General features: G+C 34.5%; 1 protein-coding gene across 16 annotated transcripts in view; it reads right to left on the bottom strand.

Annotated features, from left to right (window-relative positions):
* LOC128022622 (adhesion G protein-coupled receptor L2-like) overlaps nt 1-10,649 on the bottom strand; it is a 96,851-nt gene extending 86,202 nt beyond the window's left edge. For 6 of the 16 annotated variants that reach the window (XM_052610347.1, XM_052610349.1, XM_052610352.1 and 3 more), the window contains exon 1: nt 10,106-10,649. The gene's annotated coding sequence lies outside the window, so the exon portion shown is untranslated. The remainder of the gene's footprint in view (nt 1-10,105) is intronic. The other 10 variants (XR_008185960.1, XR_008185959.1, XM_052610354.1 and 7 more) reach the window with 5 other exon arrangements.
* Nucleotides 10,650-17,028: the final 6,379 nt, after the last annotated feature.

The raw sequence follows: 17,028 nt of genomic DNA, 5'->3' as shown, positions 1-17,028 counted from the left end.
TATCTAGCCTCTTTATTCATGTTCTTTCAGCTCTGGTATGTTGTGAAGGTCTCTGCCATTCAGTGTAATTTTCCACAATCTGAGTCCAGAGGAGGATATCATGAGCACACTCGGGGGTGACAGCACAACTGTCTGAAAGCAGGGATCAATTCAGGAAGCCTGCTTCACAGAGAGGTCAAAAATAACAAGTAGCGTTTGCCTCTGATCAAGGCGTAGGTTTAGATTTTAATAAGAGCTGAACATACAGTATGCAAATGATGCCATTCAATTATTTATGCATCGTTCACGCAGACTTAGTCTTGCTTCGTGTGTTTGCACCCGTTGCATGAATATATCTTTGTTTTAGTCCTTCGGTGAAACGTAACCGATGATGTTACTACAACAGAGGGGAATTTTAGGGTTCTTGAAGAATTTTTTTTTTTTGAAAAAATAATAATACATCATATTCTCCGAAGACATATTTATTTTAAAGTGACTAAATGAAAATGTAAAAACAAACCTAAAAAAAAGCTTTGGAATATTTAAATGATGTTATATGCATATTTAGATTGTATTTATTTCAAAAACAGTGTTTAACTCCCTATACCCTTATATAACATTATATTTTGCAAATAGACTTAAAATGTATGTTATCTTACACTTTTAAGACTTTTTCATGTTTTTGAAAAGTATTTTACATTCTTCAAGACTGCCTTTATTTGATCAGAAATAAACTGAGAACAGTAATATTGGGATATTACAATTTAAATAACTATTTTCTATTGCAATTTGAATTGAATGAATTGAATTGAATGAATTGAATAATTATATATATATATATATATATATATATATATATATATATATATATATATATATATATATATATATATATATATATATATTTATTTATTTATTTATTTATTTTACGATTGTTTGATAAAATGTTCAAAAGAACAACATTTATATAAAATAGAAAAACTTTATACATTTTTACTGTCACTTTTGATCAGTCTAGTGTGTCCTTGCTGAATAAAAGTATTAAATCCTTAAAAAAAATAGTAATAATAATAATAATAATAATCTTACTGACCCCAAACTTTTGAACACCAGTGTTTAATTAATAATTAATAAACTCTGTTCAGAAACCTATTGAGCTGCCTATGCATAGTTTCCATAGCAGAGCGTTCCTAAACGCTATTACGATGCTCCGTTTCATTAGGATTCTGCCTATATAGTGCAGCACAGAAGGTTTTGGAGAAGAGCAATAGTCCTTAGTTTTCATATTTAGCTCTAAATCCATTGTGTTGTTCACATTTACAAATATTTCATTTCACTGAGGCACTTACAAAAAAAAAAAAAAAAAACAATATTACATGAAGGGACAGCTAGAGCTCTAAGAACATGAGCTCCTAAACTGTTATTGAGGACAGGAAACCATTTGGTGCAACAGAATGAATTAAGCCAAAGCAATACAAGATTATCCAATTATAAGACTAATATGGCTTTAGCAAAGGTAATTGCTTTGATGGGGCTTGTGATTCGCTGGACAGAAAGTCAAATAGGAAAACTGACTGCACTACAAAAGGCTTCTTCTTTCCTTATATATTCTGTGACATAATCCATGAATCACATTAAACTCTGTGAATGAAAGCCCACGCACACGGACACATAAACACACACATGCACACACACAAGATGTTTCTACACTTCAGCTGGGCATGTTTTCCTTTCTCTTAATTGCAGTAAAGTAACCAGACACACCACTGGAGGTTGGTGAAGCAAACACTGAGCAGATCTTATCAGTATACAACAGTAGAGGCCCCTGCGATGACGGGGGGCCGCTCGGCTGACGGGGGGGCTCAGCTGGGCCGGGGGCTCGCAGAACTACACTCACAATAATGTGTCGGATGTGCTTCGTTCAGCCAAGAATACAAGACAAAACAGCGCTGTCCATAACGGGAGCTAATAAGAAAAATAAGAAAAATGCCTATTTATTATAAATGCAACGCTTTTGACTGATTTACTGCATTGTGTAACTTTTAAAATTAATATTTAAATAGTTTAAACAGCTCCAAACAAAACAGTATGTAATCTTGATTTTATTATTCAAAGAAAAGTGTGTATCGATACAGTGTGTGTAAAATTAAATGTTAGTAATAAAATTTAAAATAATGATAACATACAGTTATTTCTATTATATTATTCCTACACCTCAAATATTTGAAATAGCTCATTGAAAAAAGAGCTAGTATAATTATTAAAAACTACTTATTTTTAATTGTTAAGTAACATTAGTGTGTGTGTGTGTGTGTGTGTGTGTGTGTGTGTGTTCTTCCCACAATGTAGAATTTATCTATATTAATTTTTAATGATAACATTATTATTGCTCAAAAGTTTCACATTAATATTTTCAAGGTTTTAAATGCAGTATTATATGCCAAATATCCTCTGAGGAATGTATATATATATATATATATATATATATATATATATATATATATATATATATATATAATATATATATATATATATATTTTTTTTTTTTTTTTTTTCAGAAATTCAGTTGGATATCTGTAACTTTCTTGGCTCTTGTGTGTGGCGCGAGACAAGCCGATCCACCACTGTTTGTGTTAACCAGGGTGAAATTCACACCAGACATGTGTGAGTTATGCAAATGCCATCAGGAAGTGTTTGACACTTCGCAGTTTTGTGGCGATCAGAGCCATTTCAGCAGGTGCGACAAACCAAAGATATCAAAACTGCCATGTGGATGAAATACACTTTAAATAATTCAAAGCTGATTGATGGGTGGTTACTTTATACACAAATTGTATCTTTAGCATTATAAAAATGTGCATTTAAAAAAAAAATATATATATATATATATCTTACACTATACATCCGCTCAGTCTTGACTCATCATTTTATGCAATGCTTGCAATACATGTAACAGGCTGTGACCTGTGTTCCTTCTTTATGCAGTTTCCATTAGAAATGCATTGTGGTAATTGTAGTCAGCCTGACAATAAAGGAACTCAGCTTATATCGTCTGCCGCTTAACCCTGCGCTTCCCAGTCAGAGCTGCGGCCTGGCACTGCTACACACGCTCAAGACACACACTCTGTCTCCCTTTCTGCATCATTTCCTGTCCTTTGTACCCTTGTCTCTGAGGATAAAAATCCTATATGTATCAGAAGAAGACATAACAATTCCAACAAGACCGAATTTCAACATGATTTCAAAATGAATCCCGTAGATGTTATTGAGTTCTTTTCCCTAAAGGTAATGGCTTAGTCTGCCATTATGTGTTTTTTATTTCAGTGAGGAAAAAATGTTGGGTAGGACTTGATTTAATCCACTGAAACTTCATTGGACCATGAAAAGTGGGCGTTCAACATCAGAATGGAGCCAGAGCTGAATGCAAATTTGCAACGGACACAAACTCAGATCTTTTGAGGAGGCTTTTTATTTATTTATATTTTCTTTTTTTTTGACTGGGACATTAAGGCTAAGGGTCATATTATTATTTGTTTTTACTACCATAACATTTATTACATTAACATCAATCGCATTAATTGCTTGTTAATTATTGGCAAAATTCTAGAAAGGTGCAATAACAGCATACTGATTTTTTTTTATTTTTTTTTTAGCTTTGATAGCTTTTTGGATGCAACCTTGGTAACATAAATAAATAGTCATTGCTGATGTGAAACAAGTTCAAGGTATCTGCAGGTTTTTTATTATTATTATTATTGTTTTTATCAAATATAAGGCTTTTTATATCCTTTTTAATATGTGCAAAAATTTTTATGAATATCGCACGTCCAATACAATCTCAATGATATGTTTTTTCATGTTTTACTCAATATGTGTATTAATCATATTACTCCTATTACCATAATATATTACTCATATTAATAAAAAAGTTTACCGTCAAATCAGTAATCTATATTTAAAAATGTATTTGAATTCATTTTGACTTTGATTGTGAGGAGGACTCAGATTTACTTTCAGTCCGTAGTTAAAAGAAAATCCCTGATTTCATTCAGCAGATGATTTGTATTGTATTCATATGTCAGGCAAAGTACGAAAAAAAATGAAAAAGAAAAGAAAAGTAAAGGAAAAAAAAAAGAAAACAAGGATCTCTAAACATGAATCCAGTTTGTTCTGGCAGTAAATATTGCAGCTGTCATTTCTCAGCCTAGCGTGGCTGATGCATTGCGTTAAATGAGCACACACAACACAACGCTGCTGACAGGCTGCATCTGAGCCAGAACGGCCAGGTGAGGGGTGTCAGAGCGACACACACTTGAAGCTGTTTGTATTGGGCACATCAGCACCAGAGTAAAGAGTAATGACTGCTACCTTAAAGTAATTAACTTCGCTCTGCAACCTGGCTGTTTGTCTGGATTAAAGTCTCCACTCATTATGTGTCATCTTACGCAATGTAGCCGACGACCTCCTTCGGAAAATCAATGGAGGCGGAGCTGTCAGATGTCACTCGCAGACAGATTATCCAATCAGTGGAGACCCTTGGCCTCACAAAGGTCTCACACTGTAATAAACTCCTAATCTGTGCATGGAAATTCAGATGAATGCATGGAAGCAACAGCACTGATTCAGTGGTAATAAAGAGCTCTCTAGCTTGCTCTGTTTTGAAGAGCCTGAAAGTGCTGATCCAGAAACACTATCCTCTTCCTGAGCTTAATCAGTACAAGACGTGGAGATCGGCCAACGGTGGTCAGCAAGTCAATCAAAGCTGAAATCCCATGGCCTCGTTTGTCTAAAACATCACTGCACTGTCCTCACAGAATTACAGACAACAACGTAATAAAATCATCATAATAATATGCATGCACATGTGAATATATATTATTTAATTATACTTATTGAAATTGTTTTGGTGTTTTTATAAATCTACTCAGGTTTTGTCAGGTAACGTAAAACGTGCTTTTTCCATTTTTATTGTACGATGTGGCATTATTATTTAATATGAGCGTATAAAACCGGCACTACACAAGGTTACAAAAACAAAAGTCGTTTTTATGGATCATATCAGGTAGAATTAACTCCTTTAGTTGAACTTTGCAAAATGTTCAGGACCAAAAGACTACGTTTGGGTCTCTTTAACATTCTTTACACCAACAATCAAACCTTTTTGCTTTCATTCTCATATATATTTCCAGCGGAATCAGCGCCTGGTGAAGTTTCTGACCTTTTTTCGGAAAGCACTATTATCTACTAAAAGAGGGAAGGAGATTTAGAAACACACTGCTTCTGATTATGCTCTCATGCCCTGATAAACTGTCACATGAACAGCACAAGATAAGTCTGACCTTTGACCCCGGAATGCTTTTAGGAAACTTCCTGTTGACCCCAGATTAGATTAGTTATCCGAGCATTAGTGGAATCAGGAAATGTCTGATCTGTTATTCTGTTTCATTTCATGATAATAAATGCACACTACCAGTCAAAGTTTTGAACACTTTGCTGAAATTAGACTTACATGTGAATTTCATCATTTTATTTATTCATTTATTTATTGGATTATTTAAAACAAAGGAATAAGTGTTCAGCAAACATGGAAACTCCTTCAATATTGTTTCATTACTGGTTGAGCTGTAATCTACAGAGAAGCTAAAATATTAGCTTAATATTTCTTAATAAACGTTTTGGTCACTATCCACCATTCAAAAATGTCAGAATGAATTATTAAATACATTTAAAGATCACTATTACTATTTTACAAAACAATACAACATAAAGTAGCAGTAAGTTTAATAGTAAATGGTTATTAGTATTATAGTAAAAAGTAAATATTTATTTATACTAATTAATAATGATAATAATAATTAAAGATTAATAAATAATTAGTAAAACTAACTTTCAAAAAAAAAAAAAAAGTTTGCATTTCCATAATCATTGACATTTTGAAAAGTTTTGTTGTACATGACTTAACAAAAGAAGGATTAGACTTCTGAAATAACAGGTGTGTCTTCTTGAAAACGGCCCTTTCAAGTGTGCTTCCTATAAACCAGGCACGACACGACCCTTCTCCTGACACCTGACGTCTAACAGACCTCTCTCTATCTCGCTCTTTGCTCACAGATACTGTTTACCCTGTACCTGGGCTCCTACCTTCTCCTATCTGATGAGAAATTGAATTTTTTACTCATTCATTTTTTTATTTTATTTTTTAATAGCAGTTCTGATATAGATAACTCATGCCCCCTGTGTATATATCAAACTAAATATGTGTAGTTCTGATTTTGAAAATGAAATAACATGAATCATGCTGTGGACCTCATTTACATTTAAATAAAAATAAACAGAGCAGAGCATAAGATAAACACTTAAATGGATGGAATCCACGATAACAAAATATTCCTTTCCACATTGGAAATATATATATATATATATATATATTACAACAGTTGTATTTCTGAAAAAATATTATATTATATTATATTATATTATATTATATTATATTATATTATATTATATTATATTATATTATATTATATTATATTATTATACATTTTTATTCACACTGGTATTTAAATGTGCAAAAGTGATCAGAAACATGCTGTGAATTTCCACCAGTTGGCAGTGATTTTATTTGTTTTGTTCAATTTCATTGGGTTATTCTTAATCTTAGTCTTAGTCTAATTCTATTTTACAATGCAGATTTACAAGCAAAACCATATTTTCTATGAATATTATCATCAGCATTATTTAAAACTCTTTTATTTAGTTTGTTTGTTTAGACCAGATCCCTCTGATCGCTGTCTGAACACACTCTGGAGTCTGGGTGTGTGCTGCCCACAGTCTGCAGCTGATTAAAATGGCAGCCTGTGTATAAAGTCTGCCGTCCCACTGTCACACAAACCTTTCGCAAGCAGAAACAAACGCTTTGACAAAATGGCAGAGAAGACGCCCCTTGTCTTCGGCTGATTACTGATCGTAAAATCAAAACCACTGTAAAATGCAGGTATTTGACCCACCATAGGCAGTTGAGCACTTTACATAAAACTCCCAGTGTAACAGGGCTGTTCATTCCCTGCAAATTGCCGAGCGGTTATCAGCACAGCAGGATGCTCTGTAAACACACAACCGAATCAAAAACAGCGAAAGAAATCACCTGATTTGAAATTCTTGCACAAGTGAATGTGTTTTTGATTTCTTGCGCTCAGTAACCAAAGCATATGGCCTTGTATCCTGCGTGACAGTGTCTCTAAATAACAGCATTGCCCTACGAAGCCAACGTTAGTGATGAAGTGGATTGCTTTTGTCAAAGTCTTCAAGCTCATTATTATCAGTAGCATTTTTAATAGCATCAAATCACTGCTCTATACACTATTCAGAAACTATACTTCCATAGACATGTTACATGACGTTGTATTTGTTGTTCAATAAGTCCAATTATTTGATTCGGCTGAGCAAACGCTCTCCTGTTCAGAGAACAATGCCTGTCATTGACATTACACTGTTGTGCAAAACACACGCCACAGAATACTAGGTATTATTCTATGTATTATTCCACAATTTGGCTTGTTCATTATTTAGGGCTCAACTGTAATTTAAAAACACTGATGAACTGTTAAAATTCTTGTATTTTATACATTTTACTGTTCGTACTATGCCAAATGCTCTCTACATGTGTCTGACATTCACCACATCGAAATCGGCGCACTGGGCCACAAATCATATTTTTTAAGATCGCGAAAAAATGAATCAATAAATTAAAAATGCAGAATTTTATACCAGAAGAGACTATATAAGCGCAATGATAAGGAGCCAAAAAAAAGGTTGAAGAGAACAAAGAACTCCCAAAGCAAAGCTATCGCTGACTAAATTAAATAAAAAACTACGGTAATCAATTTACATATACGCTCTAAAACTGAGATTTTTAAAGCTGACTTAAAAAAAAAATCACATTATATTTAGAAGGCAACGTCTGCACTATTAAGATGAAGTGCTTTACATCAAACGAACTCTCATAAACATAACGCAGAATGTGTGTGGAGGTGTTATGCCATCCATGCATCCCTGCTTTACTGGACATGCAGAAAAACACAATGTTTCTACACTGAGTGAAAATACCTACGCAAGTTCTCCGGTGGACCTCATAATCCTGCTCGTGTTTGGCTATTTTCATTTCTCTGATGCAGGAAGGGGGCCAGAAAGCAACAGAGCCAAGGAAAATATTCCTTTGAAATGAAAAGGATGGGATAGTGTTTTCACACACAAACACAAAGACGAGGAGAAATGAACTGCAAGCCCTGGTTCCCCTCTCGCCCCTCCTGTTCTCCGGGCCTTCGCTCCAGCTAATAGAGCACAGGGCTCAAATAGAGCTCAGGCCACTTTGAAATGCTAATGGAGCGGCTTCAAACAGGGGCCATTCACATTTATACACATTCAAAACATTTTTTTGGTCAAAGAATGTCTATTTAAAGCACAAACGGTGACATGCAAAAATCCAGAGCAAAAACCACACGCCATATGGTGAAACTCAACTCTGCATCTACACCTAAAGTCCTGTTTCTGAGAAATTATTGTGCACTTCGAAACCATATTGGGTGTTTGAAATAATATCAAATATAAGTCTATTTTAGTAAGGGCACAGTTGTTAGTTATATTGTAAATACTATATTACAAGATATTTTTCTGTGTTATTAATGTAACAATGGAAGCATGCCATTAGCATAACTCTAATATCTTAGACGAACCAGAATAAAACACAAATCAAATATAAAATACAGCTCTCATCAATATAAACTGCATTTGTAGGTGCAGACCGCTCTGATTCAGGTGACTCGATATGTTTCGCAGTTTTTTAGCATCCCTAACGTCATGCAACGCATTTCAAACAACACCACGCTCACACAGCGACTCCTATTACTGCCTCTTATGCACCGGAGCGATGTTTACCCGAAAACAACTGTGATTTGCTCAGTGCTTTGGTAACATTTCAAATTACAGTGTCCAGCTACAAATAGTATATGCTATTATTTTTAATTACTACGGTTATAACAATGATAACGTGTAATTATCAGTACCGCAAATAATTATAATGCATTAATTACATTATTACTACCATGTAATTACAATGTAATATGCATACGAATGCAAAATTTTGCATTAGGTTTTCTTCGCCACAGCAGTTTTAGAGCGTGTTTGGGCAAAGAAGTGCCACCGACCGGATTCTGCTCATCTCACTGTTGGCACCAGGGGCCTGGGCGCGGATTAATTATGAATGTGGGGTTAAAGGATCTAATTTAACAGAGGCTGCTCACAAGTGTCCGATGTTACATTTAGAGAAAGTCAGGTTCAGATGATTTAAACCACTCTGGGTTCTTCCAGTCCCCTAGTTAGCACTCGATCGCTGCTGCCTGTGCACCCTGAGCCATTCTTTTCACATCAATCATCCTGAGGAGTTAAAAACGACCAAAAAGAGCCTGAAATCGCTTTTAATTATAGACACAAGACCTCAATTTAACAACCCGAGTCAAGCTTTAGTGAGTTCAACAGTTGATGTAGGTCACCACATGCTTGTTGGAGGAAGCAAAAGGCAATGACAATAAATTAAAGTCTGCAGACTTCACTGATACTCCTAAAGAATTTCCATTGGACTGAAATATCTCCATGGGATTTATTTGAAGACTCCTCATTCCCACACTAATAGTTTCCATTCAAAGAGATTGAGAAAGAAATAGCATAAGACAAAGAGAGAAATGGCAGCCAACCAAATCAATCCACATCTGGTTCTGTTTTGATTAACCATTTCTCAATTAGCCATGGTCCCCCTTTCCATCATTTTAATTACTCTGAACAGAGCAGTTTTGTTCTTTTACAGTCATCTAACTGGAGCTCAACTCTTTCATACTTTCTTTGTTTTTTTTCTCATACAAGTTATGAAATGTAATACATATTTAATATGCAAACTTCAGTCCACCGTTATTAAATTTGCTCTTTCATTATCTTAACATCAAGCATTAACCTGATATTTATGTTCTCATTAATACTTTTGAACGAAAAGTTTGAGTTACCAACTCAGATTTGTTGGAGCAACAGGATTTACCTGCATGAAAGCGCATCGTGATGGTTAACTAAAGCTTCTTACCTTGTGTGACTGCGCGGACAGTTGAAGAAAAATCAGACGGAAAGTGAATTAATCAGTTGAGGTCTTCGAACAGCAGCAGCGCGTCTCAGCGCACAACGCACACATGCTCCGCTCATGCGAGCGCTTTTCTCGGCGCGAGCGCTCACATTCCCGCAGAGCCGCGCTCAGTGCTGCGCTCCGCCGCGTCGGGATGAAGAGATGCGGGTACAGTGAAAGAGTCCGTCCTTCTGGAGGAGAGAGAGAGGGGACGCGGACCCCTTTGCAAGGCAACTAATAAAAAAAAAAAGAGCAAAAAAAAAAAAAAAAAAAGGGAACGCGAGGAAAAATAAACAAATAAAAGCAGTCCTCTTTATTTTTGTCAGTCCTTTGCGCCGCTTCTTCAGGTTTGTTGAGTCCCGTTCCAGCCGGAGAGACAGCGGCCCGCGGCTGAGGGACTTCTCTCTGCGCGAGCCGAGCTCAGATGTGAGAGACGGGCTGCGCTCAAAACCTGGAACCGGATTCCTTCATCGCGCGGATACGGAGTCAGTGGGGAAATGATCGCATACACATATTATCACGAGTACAACTTGAGCAATGGCTGCCGTGGAAGACGATTACGCAGAGCTGAGGAGGAAAGTCAAGCAGATTATTTGTTTTGTATATACAACTTTTGACCAGTTTCCATTGGATTTGCATTGCTGCGTGCCCTTCAATGGGGCACACTAGAGAAAGATTCCCTCATGCTGTGGGCAGACTGGCCTGCTCAGCCAATGACTGCTCATGTTTTCTCACTGTAATTCTAGCTAGCATCAAAAAGGAAAAGTTCAGATTTTTCTCTTTTTTCTCTCTCTCTCTCTCTCTCTCTCTCTCTCTCTCTCTCCTCGACTTGGCCTCAATCAGAAAGAGCGACTGTAGCCATGTATGCTGCAACCGGAGCAGTGGTCCACAGAACAAAGGTGCATGCATGCCATTTTCAACAATGCACTTACCATTATTTGATTTGTTGATCGTCCTCACAGTCAGTGACCCTGAAATGCAGTGCACATCCTAGAATGGTTAAAGAACGAGTTGTTAAGGCCATGTAAGGAGAAGCATGCAATTGGAACACATCCCCCACTTACACCTGGATTTAATAAAGCTTCGGAGCATTATTTCAGTCAAATACAGCAACTCTAAGGGCACATTTCTCTCTTTCACTCATACAGCAGGTGAGCTTCACAGCATAAGAGCGCGTACTTATATTTTCATATGCATAACTTTACATAGTAATAAATCCATTTGGGGGGACAAAAGAGAAAACAGATGTGGTGAAGGTCATACTGATATTTGTTCTGATGTTTATGCATTATTTTTGTAAAACTAAAACCACATGTTTTGTATTGTTGCAGCCAAAGAAAGGCAATGCCGTTTAGTAAAATCACATATGCACAAATACACACTCACTCACATGCGCACAGCATCACATCAGTTCTCTTACAAACCACCGATTTTATCTATTTAAATATGCTAGGGTTGTCTCCTCAAACGAAAAAAAAAAAAAAAAAAAAAAATCATTAATTTCGCTGTATTACATTTATTTCAGTGGGAAGTACTTCAGAACAAACTCTTAAAATAAAGAATATAAACCTGGAGAATCAATAGATTCAGCAAATGTGAAAATACAGTTACAATTCATATATATGTATTAAATAAATATATCTGAATCACAAAACTGTATATAAGAGAAGATATATGAGAATAATAGGAAAGCAAAGCTCATAGTGTAATGTGTTTCTTTGCTTGTTTAAGTGAATGTGTGCAGCCGAGATCCTGTAACAGATTTGTGTCATTTTTATATGAATACGAATTCAGATGAAGTGTGGTGTATTGTAATAGGATTGACATAATGACAAATAACACTTGTTGGTCTATTCAGGATGGAACTGTATTAATTCGAGTTGCTCTTTATGATATGCAGCGCAGCAGATTGTAGCTCAAATAAAGGATTAGTGCAGGTATTAGATGTGTAACACTCTCCCAATCCTGATAATCAGAAAATGTGCAGCTTTTCTCTTCTGTGCTGTTTTTGCTAGGTCACATCAAACCAAAAAAATTAAAAACAAAAATAAAAATGATCAACCAGCACACACACACACACACACACACACACACACACACACATATATATATATATATATATATATATATATATATATATATATATATATATATATATATATATATATATGTGTGTGTGTGTGTGTGTGTGTGTGTGTGTGTGTGTGTGTGTGATACTTGAAATGATTATAAATATTATTTTATGACCTTAAATACGCCATGATTTTTCCAAGAAATGTTCCTGGATCAACATCTTTCGATGATCCTAGATTGTCCAAAAATATAGCCTTAACCCACACTTACGAAAGGAAAATATATTTACCAATATATTTCTTAAAATATATTGTGATATATTGTAATATATTATTTTCCTTTTTTATTTTCTAATACAGTATATTACTTATTTGAATACATTTAATTATATATTGATTATACATATATTATATAATATATTGCAAAATATATTGATTGCTGCTTTCAATATATTGCAATATATTGGAAAAAAAAAAAAAATTAAATCCCATATATAAGAATATATGCCTAATATATTACATGATATATTTTTGTTTCATAAGGGCAATCCCTACCCCTAAACCTAACATTACCCAAAATTTATTCCCAAAACCAGTGGGAAATGATAGCTGATTAACAAGGGTGTAGAAGAACCAAACCCTGACTGTAAGCCTAAAAACAGATATTTCCGGAAAAGTTGTATCTCAATTCTGATTGGTTGATTGGAATGTTGTTCCAGGATCAACAAGGATGTTAATCCAGGAACATGTTGTACTTAAATCACGCTCGCTGTTGTTTTGAAGCATTCTGATTTTAATAAATGTTTATGGGTATGAAATTTAAAATATATAAGATTGCTTGGATAAGAATATGTCTTCTCATTGTAGTTCTCCCATTAGAAAGAAAAATAACAAATGAGATCACTTTTACAACTCACTTGTTTCTTTTAGACTGTGAGATTCAAATGGAGGAAAAAAATAGACTTTTTACTTTAAAAACAATAAAAAGGTTAAAAAAATTTAAACCCAGTAATCATGTCTCCTTCATAAAACCTCAGTATGTCCTAAACTGTTCAGAGATTTGCCAAAATACCACAGTCAGAGTTCAATAGCTCAAAAAATTATCATCAAATTCTTTAAAGGCCAAATGATCCGCTCTGTGCTTTCCCCTTTTTAATATTTCTCCCAAGGAATTTCAGAAAAACATCTTAGACTAAGTTACTGCTTAAATCCCAACTCTTGTTACTTCTCCTGAGCTATGAAAGAGGAAACTCTGAACAATATATATATTCTGCATCCAGTAAAATTCATCAAGCACCACAAAACCAACTGCGTTTGACAGTAACAAAATGAAACAACTGCAATAAACACCCCAAACTATTTTAAATAAATGCAAAATGCTATCAAGTAAAACCAGCCCTCCTCAAATGTCTCCCCGCCTTTCCAAATTTGACTGTTTACACAGGAGAGAACAGGGAGGAACAGTCCCGAGCCTCAAAAGAAGTTCACATTTGACTTCCTTTATGACCGCATAGGTTTCTGGATTACACAAATGTCAAATAACTGACCTGTAAAGCAAGTGACTTATACAAACAAATGCCACTTTCCCACATGTAACGCTACCACAGCCTTCAACAGTTTGTACGTGTATGTCACTGTATTTACGTCGTGATTTTGTATTCTCTCTCTCTCTCTCTCTGAAACATGATATCTGCTAATACAAATATCTGTGAAACAAATCTAACCAGTGCTGAATGGTTTAGCGACTGTTATTAAGGTCACTGTAATTTCGAGTCAGTGTTACGTCTGAACTTGGAGGCTCGATGCAAAGACATCCACAGACAAGTGGAAACAGATGTGGCGTAAAAGGAGCTAAAGCAGCTCAGCCCTTCTCTGAGGTCCGCCAGTTAAGATTAATATATCCCAGACATTAGCATATACAACTGGCGTTCGGTGACCTGCGAGACTCCAATTCATTCTATTTACGCAAGAGGCCAAAAACCACATTCTGCAATAACGTTGTCCCATACCCATTAGGAAGCTCTGGGGTGACTCCATGTCTTATCCAAACTGCACAATTATCTGATGTTTATAGAAACAGAGATATCATCACTAAATTAATAAAGTCCAGAACGAAGCAGAATGAAAAACCAGAAACCCCAAATGTGCTTAATTAAAAAATAATAATAATAATTTAAGTTTTTTTTTTTTTTTTTTTTTTTTTTTTGCATTTGTATTTGCAGTTGGCCCTCAATACATTAGATTTTAATATATTACATAAACCAATAAAATATATTACATAAATCTGTGAAATATTTTACAGCTAATAAAAATGATTGACCATTAGCAGACTTTTTTTCACAATTTAACTACGAAAAACATACACAAGCAGAGAGAACAATTTGGCTGTGCCTCATGGTGTTTGGACATGTAAAGATGCTGCTGGTGAGTTACTTTTGTTTTAATTAACACGAGTACAGTAAGAGAAAGGTAGACGTCCAAAACCAATGTGACACCACAGGTCCCCTCTGAGGTCAATAATCTTCTGAAATAATTGCCTGAATGTTTAATTGAGAGAAGATGAAAAATCTCTCACAGTCATACATAATTGTAAAAGTGCAATCCCCAGTCCAGCTGTGTACCCTTATTAATTATGTTCATATAAAGAGAACTCTTTCGGTTCATAGAAAAGACGATAATTATAAAACTTTTTGAATGCACACAGCTTATTTCCATAAAACATTATTGTCCTAAATCTATTCATTGAGTGCTCAGTTATGCATAAATTGGTTGAAATTAATGTTTAAGCTCATCTTAACTACATAACAAATGTGCAACCTCATGAGGCTTGTGACACAATAAAACAGGGTTAGATGAAAATGTCATTTCCTATTTACAATGACCAAAAGGGGATTTTTATTTTTTTAATATTATTATTATTATTTTTTTTTTTTTTTTTGACTAAATGGCAATACAGTGTTGTGTCCTCTAAATGATTTCTGGATATTTTAATTATTGTAAAATATCTATTATTTCAGTTTCATCACACAGCTTTGCAGTAGGTGAAACCTTTTTAAATGTGTTAGAAAAAAAAAAGAAGAAAAAAAAAAACCAGAAAATTAAGGCTCAATGTTCAACATTTGACATTATATGATTTTTGTATTTATTTATTTATTTTAATTTATTCATATAAACATCATTGGGCATCAGTGGCAGCTCAGTGTCCTGTTGCAAGATAAGACACAATACATCAGACATGTAAGAAAAAACTCCTTTGATACACACACAATTATACTTTTTAAATTATTAGTATTGTTATTATTATTAATAATAATTTTACATTAACAGGTTAAATTCCTACCAGCATCTGATTTTTTTCTTTTTTTTTTTTCTTTTTTTTTTTTTTGATCTGCATAAGCATACATTTCATTAAATTTCATCAACCACATCTGGATATAAAAGAAAAGAAAAGAAAAGAAACAATTTTGCTAAATACTATTTATGTTTGTATTTATTTAAAATATTTGGTAAAAAAAAAAAAAAAAAAAAAATCAGATGGCTTACTGGTTACTCATTGCACTTTATTGTACAAATTAGAATAAAGGGATGAACTATAAATGTGAATTTCGGTGAGACTGAGCTCATGGTGGTTGTTCATAGCAAAGGTCTAATTATTATTTTTCCAGTCTGGATTTGGTTAACCCGATCTAGTTGGGTTCAGGTAAACTCTGTCTGCTACGAATCAAGTCTCCGTTGCTTTATTTGTGTTACTCTTGATTTTAGCCTGTGAAATATTGATTCAATTAGAGGCATCAGTACCTCTAGATTTTTATTTTCTGAAGGACACAGAAGTGCTTGCAAGGCAACAAAAGAAAAGTTGTAACTTCAAATATAAATAAATGGGAAAACGGAATTTTTTTTTTTTTTGCTTGCACAAAACTCACAGCCACAGGAGTTGTGAACGGTTGACAGGGCATTGTTCTGCGGTTGCTAAGGCATTCTGAGTGCTTTTAGCATTTTGCTATGGTCACGTACCCACTGCTAAAATTCTGAATTGACTGCTACAATACATGTGAATGCAGAAGTGAATCTCCTAAATTATAGTTACAAATGTTTAAGGAATATACATTACTCAAAATATTGTTAATTTAATGGTAACCATCACAACATTTAGAATTTTCGTGACAGTAAACTACACTCTCAATAATTTCTACTCCTTTACGATGAGATTTTATCTTTAAGAAAAGTAATATTACCAATCAGAGATATACTATCGCCCAGGAACTGTTAGCAAAGCTAGCATGTTTTAAGATTTTAAGCGAGCTCTCTGAACCTTAATGAAGAGAATGGGTTTTTGACACAGCCTGGTCAAAATTTGTGAATGAATGTAAACAGAATCCCCATTACATTATGGATGTTCAGTTCAAATTAGTCCTTCAGCCTAAGTACAAGCAATAGCAAAAGAGCTTGCTTTAACAAACATAATCTAAATATACATTTTATGGAAATTAAATACAGTTTTGCCTTGATTGTCTATACACTAAAACTGGTTACATAAAATTTAGTTTTCTATGCCATGGCACATCAGCGAAAATATCAACTGTCGTCCTTCAGCTGTCTGACAAACAAGAAGAGAGTTTTATTTAAACTGTTCACTAAAAAAAGAAGAAAAGAAAATAAACATTTGGAGTAAGAAAGCTCCCCGGCCTTTGAATGATTTGAAGACTTGCCACCTACCAGAGGACAGTTGTACACACAGCTAGAGGATATAACTTCAGCAAAAGAGAATGACCTCTGTATGCCTCAGAGCTCCAAATCACACAGCCCTTCATTTCT

Source organism: Carassius gibelio, chromosome A11, assembly GCF_023724105.1.
Source record: "Carassius gibelio isolate Cgi1373 ecotype wild population from Czech Republic chromosome A11, carGib1.2-hapl.c, whole genome shotgun sequence".
Lineage (NCBI taxonomy): Eukaryota > Metazoa > Chordata > Actinopteri > Cypriniformes > Cyprinidae > Carassius > Carassius gibelio.
The sequence above is the reverse complement of the archived record's forward strand: the minus strand, read 5'-3'. Positions and strand labels throughout refer to the sequence as shown.